Below are 6,417 nucleotides of genomic sequence, written 5' to 3' on the forward strand. Positions count from 1 at the left end.
CATAGATTAACAATAATAGTCGATCCATATCAGGTGGAATGACTACAGTCGATTGTGGCAGTATTCTAACAACTTTAGTGACTAAGACTTAGCTTATTATACATAAAATATATTTGGTTTTAAAATTAGAAGTTTATTCGGGTTAGGGATAGCATATCGTCTATACCCGTACATGATAAGACGCACATACGACACATGTATACCTGTACACGACACGAAAACTTATTGTGTACATGTATCCTAAGCACGGACCTGTTAATACCAAGTATACACGATAAGAGCTGTTTAGACACATGAACATGCAACTGGAGGAGGCATGTTTAGTACACGAAACTTGTTAAGGCCATACTTGATATTGTTAAAGTCGTGTAGGTTCGTATCATGTATTCGTGTATCATCAATTTTTTTTAATTAATTTTTATTTTCCCCATGTTTCATTCATTTGATTATAGTGACAAGAGTATCATGAACCAACACCACACCTGAATCTGAAATCTGAAACCCCCTAACAAGCGCCATGGATCCACTGTTCCACACCCTGAGCATCCTCCCGTACTCCATCCTCCGTCCACCACGCCTCCGCCTGAAAGCACCCACCGTCACCCTCCCATCCCCCATGACCGTCTTCTCCGTCCTCCTCCTCACCTACTTCCTCGTCATCTCCGGCGTCGTCTATGACGTCATCGTCGAACCACCAGGCATCGGATCCGCCCAGGACCCTCGCACCGGCACCGTCCGCCCCGTCGTCTTCATGTCCGGACGAGTCAACGGGCAGTACATTATTGAGGGCTTGTCCTCCGGGTTCATGTTTGTGCTTGGTGGGCTGGGGATTGTGTTTATGGACCTTGCTGTTTCACCCAACAGGGGGAAGAGTGTGAAGGTGTCGTTTGCGGTTGCGGGGGTGTCGAGTCTGGTGATTGCGTATGTCATGAGTATGTTGTTTCTCAGGATTAAGATTCCAGGGTATCTTCGTTGAGTTTGGATTTGTTTTGAGTGCAGAAGAGGTTTATGTTGTTTCGATGAGCAATTAGACTGATAATAGTTTCGAATTTAATGGTGAATTATGTGAGATCGTTGAGTGTAATGAATAATATGATGATAGATTGTTAAGTTGTTTATGTTTAACTTACTAGAGCTTCCTTCGGCTTTGCTTGTGAGTCGTTTTTTCAAGCTCGTGGAGTACTTTAATGAATATGATGATACATTGTTAAGATGTTTGTGTTAATGTCTGTTAGGGGAAATAGGAGTGTAAAATATCCGAGGCTGAGCTTCATTAGGCTCGAGCTTGTCTCGTTTGCGTCTGCTAGTGTTTCAGGTTTGTTAAGATGTTAGTGTGAATGTTAATGTTAATGTCTATTAGGTTAGCTCGTGAGTCGTTTTTTCAAGCTTGAGCTTGTGTAGTACATTAAACGACTCAAAAGCTTGGCTTGAGCTTGTGTAAGCTTTATGCTGTTTTGAACTTTTGATTATATTATTGATTAGACTGCTAGAAGGCTTGAATTTTATGATTAATTATGTGAGATTGTTGAGTGTAATGAATAATGTGATGATAGATTGTTTAGATGTTTATGTTAATGGATGTTAGGGAAACTATAGGGGTGTAAACGATCTGAACCCAAGCTTTCGTTTTTTCTAAAGCTCGAGCTAGGTTCATGAGTTATATTTTCAAGCTTGGGCTCGGCTTGTCTATTATTTGTTAATTGGTTTGGATATGTTATTAATTATTTTTATATATTTTGAGAGAAACTTGTCTAGAGCTCGTGTGATATCTTAAATTAGTAAAAGCTCGTCTCGAGTATGGGCTCAACGACTAAACGCGATTTATATGTGGCGCGGCTCAAGTTAGAAAAAGCTTGGCTTGTTTTCAGCTTTTTATCGATTTTGATCTCGAGTAGCTCGCGAGCAGTTCGGCTTGGCTCCCTTGCAATCCTAAGGGCAAGAACAGAACACGCGCGCACGCTTGTTTCAGGAATTATCTCAGGAATTATAAGCTTAAAGTTGAAATATATAGGTAGCAGTTTCGAATTTAATGCTGTATTATTTGAAATTGTTGAATATTACAAATAACAGTATGTGAGAGTTAGGGTTAGTAAGTTCAAAGAGTATTAGCTTAGGTTTAAATTAGACTGGTAGCAGTTTTGAATTTGATGATGAATTGCTGAATATAACAAAGAATATGGTGTTGTATTGTTAAGATGTTTATGTTAATGTTTGTTAGGGCAAAGAATAGAGTGTGTGCTTGAGAGTTAGGCTTAATAAATTCAAGGATTTGAAGCTTAAAATTGAATTAGGTTGCTGGCAGTTTTGAATTTAATGATAAATTACTTGAAATTATTGAATACTACAAACAACAGGTTGATGGTTTTTGAGATCTTCATGTTCATGCCTGCTATAGGGAAGAACAGACTATGTATGTGAAGTTAAAGGATTATAAGCTTAAAAATGATGTCAGTTAAGTAGTTTGTAGACTTATGTATGGATCTTAAGTAGGGATGCATCATATTTTATGATTAATTTGCTTCACTGTCATAATATTTCTGTCCATTTCTTTTTTTTTATCAGTTTGAAATGGATTCTGGATAGTTTATAGGCTTCATGACATTATGAGTGCGACAATGTGATCGATGTAGTTTAAAACATTAAGCTAAGAGACGTAGAGAGATCACGGCGATGGTTAAGTACTTGACTGTTAATGAACTTGCTGAACTGGGTTTACGAGCTGAACTGGGGCGGGCCAAGGTTCACTCGGACTGGTTTGTAAACGAGTCAGGCTGACTCGATATGTAAATGATCCGATCCAAGCTCAGCTTGGTTTTATAAACAATCCTAGCCGAGCTGAACCGTTTTTAGATGAGTCAGTGGCTATTTAAATGCCTTGCTATGTGTGTATATGATTATGGTGTATTTTAGGAGACATAATAGAGTTCGTTTGAGCTTTTTTACTTTAAGATAGATGCTTGTAAAAGATTAGCAGTTGTAGATCAAGGTTCTGCTTGCAAAACCATCTAGCAAAACTTGATCATTCTCACAAAAATTGTGTTGTTAGGACTATAAACGAACTAAACGTTTAGCTAATTCTATTTGTGGCTTTAGCGTGAACGTTGTTTGCTTATTAAGGCTAAGGGGTATACACCCTTAATACTATTTTCCTTCGTCACATTTGCATCACATCAGCATCCCTTCCATCACTCAGTCTCACCCTTAAACCAGGGGTATACACCATTCTCATTTTTCACCATTCTTCGTTTTTAATTTTTTTTATTTAATACAACTTATATAATATTCAAACATTAATAATTAAATTTAAACTTAAAACATTGGAAATAACATTATAAAATAAACAAACTAAAAGAAATAACTAAAAAAATATCCAGTCTTCATTGTCGGGGAAGAGCCAGAAGAGACCATATATGTTCGACCAAGTCCGAACGTAACGAGCCATGTGTATCTTCATTTTACAAAGCCAATCGATTATATTCTCTCTGTGTTTTGCAATTGGTTGATATTGGACATTGTCTTCATCCTCGTATTTCAAATCGCATGTCCCTCATCTTCAATAATCATGCTATGCAAATACATATTGCATACATCATCCGTCTAATTTTTTTTTCCGTCCATGCTCGTGTCGGGTTGGTCATTACGTGCCGCTTTTATTTATGACACCGAAACATTTTTCAATATCTTTTCTTGCCGCCTTTTGAGCTCCCTTAAATTTCTTTCATTTTTCATCTTGTGGGCACGTGAAGGATTTCACAAACATGGACCATAACGGATATATCCCGTCACCAAGATAATACCCGTGCTTGTATTCGATTCCTGAAACATGAAAACTTGACTCTGACATCGTACATTCTAGAATGTTATTGTAGAACCCCCCGACTAATGGAGGACCGTTAATCATTATTTGTACCGGCAACACCAAAGAATGCATGCCAAATTCATAAATCTTGTGAAGCAACTACTTGCAAGGATATAGTCGGTTGTGGATGACCACCTCGCATGTATTGACCGCACCAAGCATTTGGACAGTTTGCCAGCTCCCAATGCATACAATCAATTCTACCAAGCATCCCGGGAAATCCATGTTTTGTTTCATGGCATTCATATAATTTTTGAATATCACTCCAAATAGGGCTACACAAATAATTTTTTGCTATATAACTTAATAATATTTTTGGTAAACTTATAAACACTATCACGTACCGTTCTTGAAGACATTTGAAGATACTCGTCCAAAGCATCATGAACTGTGTCGTATGCCATATGTCGGATCGATGCAATGCACTTTTGTAGTGGAGTAAAAGCTCTTCTCCCTCTCGCATCCAAACGTAACTCTAACCATGGATTCATTCTCACTATATCGTCAACTATTCTTTGAATAGACGTTTACTCATTTGGAAGCGCCACCTAAAATCTTCGCATGTGTAAGTTGCGTTTTCGGCAAAGTAGTTGGCTACCAAATGGTTGTGTGCACCTTCATGATCCCGATTCAACCGAGCTTTTCTTGTGAGAGGAGGCGATGTTTGGTTGTCACCAAATAAAACATGTTCGATCGTAAATTCCATTGCATGTAGAAAAAATCCGTATCGTCGGACGAAGAAGAATCATATATTTTAAATTTTTGGGTTGTAATTATATGTTTTGATTAAAATATGTAAAATATTGTTTAGGGGGCGGTGTTTTAGTGATTCCCCTTGCGTGAGGGCTAGGGGTGTTCATCGGATCAGATAACGGATTATTCGGTTTATTCGATTCGGGTTATTCGGATTTGAAAATTTTTGGACCATATCCGAAATCCGATCCGATCCGAATTAGGAATATTCCTATCCGATCTGAATCTATCCGAATTCAATTCGGATCGGATTCGGATAATATCCGAATAATCCGAAATTATCCGAATAATCCGAAATAAACCTAAAAAATTCCTAATTTTTTGTTCATAACATTTAATAGTTTAGAATCACAATAAACATACAACCCGAAAAATAAGAATTACTCTTAACACAAATTTAAAGTTCAAACTTCAAATAATACTCTAATAAATATACCAAACGGGAAAATACCACTAAAAACATGTTTTTTATTCGGATTAAATAAATATCCGAATAATCCGAACAACCCGAATTTTTTAAAATGCCATATCCGGATCCGAATCCGAATTAGTTATTCGGATATTCGGATTGATCCGATCCGAATATCCAAATAAGAATGCGGATCGGTTTATTTGGGTTTTGGTTTCGGTTCGGATTTCGGTTTTTGTAACATCCCCAAAATTTCGATCCAAATTTAACAACTTAGGAAAGTTGAAGGATCAAAAATAATATCAAGACAAGTCATGAGAAAATATTAAATAAGGAAATATAAGAAAAATAGGAAAACAAAAATATTTCCTAAACTAAGTATTCTTACATGTAGGGGTGAGCAAAAAACGGTTCGGAACCGTCAGAACCGAGGAACCGGAACCGAACCGGTGCCTCAGAACCTCTAATGTGTGTATCGGTTCGGTTCTCGGTTCTCAGAATTTGCATTAAACGGTTCCCGGTTCGGTTCCGGGTAAAACCGGCGTTCTAGACTTGGAACCGAAGAACCGGAATATTCAAAACGTTTTAAATAAATTTACCAATCCCCATTTTCTATAGAGTAACTTATTAACCGGCATCCATTCAATCATTTTTTAATTTAAATCTTCTTTCTTTACGTTCAATAACAAGCAACCATGATCAATTTTGATTTAAGCTATCAATGTAATTTAATATAAAATGATATGATCTTCCATTAATCTATTGTTGCTAATGATTTATTTAACTTAAACTATGATTAAACACATAGCTTTTAATAAAAAATATAATGGATGTTCATGTTGTAAACTAAATTAGTTTTACCGTGAAAGAAGACATACATCAGTATAAACTTGTTTTGCAATTTGCAAAGTTTGCATAACTCATTTAATAAATAAATGATCGAACCGGTTCTAGCCAGAACCGATTAGCGAGAACCAGCTTTAGCGGTTCTGGAACCGAACCGGTTTACTATAATAGGTTCCGGTTCCGGTTCTATTTTTCACTCATTTTCGGTTCCGGTTCGGTTCTCGCGGTTCTGAACCGTTGCACAGCCCTACTTACATGAAATAAATAAGATAAAGAAAACCCATCCCACATTGGAAGATGTAAGAAAGTAGAAGCATTCCACTTGGGTATAAATAAGGAAATGAAATCCATCCCACATGGAAAGTGGTAAAGAAATGGAAGCTCTTTATAAGAGATAGAATTTCCATAGTTATATTCTTTTATGAATATCATGCACCAAGTAGTCCTAGCGGAGGGTGCGCAGCACCCGACGCGCACGCGCACTGGCTCGGGCGAGGACGAGGACGAGGACGATGGCAAAGGGCGTTGGGCGCAATGTGGCGCTTTGATG

General features: G+C 37.4%; 1 pseudogene across 2 annotated transcripts; it reads left to right on the top strand.

Annotated features, from left to right (window-relative positions):
- The first annotated feature begins 514 nt into the window (after nt 1–514).
- On the top strand, nt 515–1,250 carry LOC143612972 (uncharacterized; annotated as a pseudogene). Of its 2 annotated transcripts, XR_013150036.1 has the most exons (2): nt 515–1,105; nt 1,136–1,250. The product of XR_013150036.1 is annotated as an uncharacterized LOC143612972, transcript variant X2 (transcript). The 2 variants fall into 2 exon arrangements; XR_013150035.1 differs by lacking the exon at nt 1,136–1,250 and having other exon boundaries at nt 515–1,108.
- The last annotated feature ends 5,167 nt before the right edge of the window (nt 1,251–6,417 follow it).

The sequence above is a fragment of the Bidens hawaiensis genome, unplaced genomic scaffold, assembly GCF_021521415.1.
Source record: "Bidens hawaiensis isolate Kalapana, Puna unplaced genomic scaffold, B.hawaiensis_p1.1 tig00036300_1, whole genome shotgun sequence".
Classification (NCBI taxonomy): domain Eukaryota; kingdom Viridiplantae; phylum Streptophyta; class Magnoliopsida; order Asterales; family Asteraceae; genus Bidens; species Bidens hawaiensis.